Source organism: Felis catus, chromosome B4 (genome assembly GCF_018350175.1).
Source record: "Felis catus isolate Fca126 chromosome B4, F.catus_Fca126_mat1.0, whole genome shotgun sequence".
In the NCBI taxonomy this organism is placed as follows: Eukaryota; Metazoa; Chordata; class Mammalia; order Carnivora; family Felidae; genus Felis; species Felis catus.
In genome coordinates, this window is record NC_058374.1 from 131,103,927 (window position 1) to 131,104,932 (window position 1,006).

Sequence of the window (1,006 nt, forward strand, 5' to 3'; positions counted from 1 at the left end):
GTGAGCCAAAATGCGTCCCCCGCCTGGCCCCTGGGGCTGTCACGAGAGTGTGGACACCTATAAAGTGGCTCATCAGCCCTGCTGTTTGCTGCTGGGGTTGAATCTCAGCTTCTGTACTCACCGGCTGTGTGACCTCGGATATGTGACTTAGCCTCTCTGAGCCTCAGCCCCTCATCTTCAACACCTGCCGCGCTGGGTTGCTGCGACGATAGAATGCGTCAATCTCTGTACACATCCGCAGGTCCCAGGGACACCGAGAAGCTACACGTAGCGTGAGCCTCCCCTGTCCTCATCTGCGGCGGGGGCAGATGGGCCGGCCGCCTGGCTCTCTTTCTGCAGCGCTGAGGCCTTCAGTCTGAACCCTGTGCGGGCCCCAAGCCCTTTGCACGGGCTGTTCCCTGTCGCTCTCTTAATCCTTCAGCAGGTTGGGGTACCGGCCGCCCTGAAGCCTTCCCATTCTCTGACGCTCCCTCTTCTGGCTTCTCTTTTATCCATCAGGCAATTATTTTATATTTGCTCTTTTTTGTTTTTTTATCAAAGCACTGCTTGTCGGTAAATTTTACAAACCAAAGTGATGAAAAGGACTTATAACAGCAGAAAACGGCAGTCCTCCCACAGCCCTGCCCCCACCCTTATGCCAGAGGCAATTTCTAGCTCTTTCTCCTTGTATTTGCCTCCGTCTTGCTAATTATCAGCTTTCTTTTTCCATCTTTTGAGCCTCCAATCTGACCCATTATCTACTGACTTCCTACTATGCTACGTGAGGATTCCAGATTTCTTACACACTCTGGCCCCTTCTCTCCACCCTCTCCACCGAACGCCGTTTTCGGTTAAGTGCACGTTCAGTGTTTTCACTAGGAATGTACCGTACATGTTATTTCCTGCCCAGCCTGGAGTTCATAACTGCTTCATTTTTTTTTTATTTGCTCGTTTTTTGTGTTTTTAATATCTCAGTTTTCTAGGACTCCGTATTTGCGTAAGCTCCGACCTATAGCTCAGGAAAAAC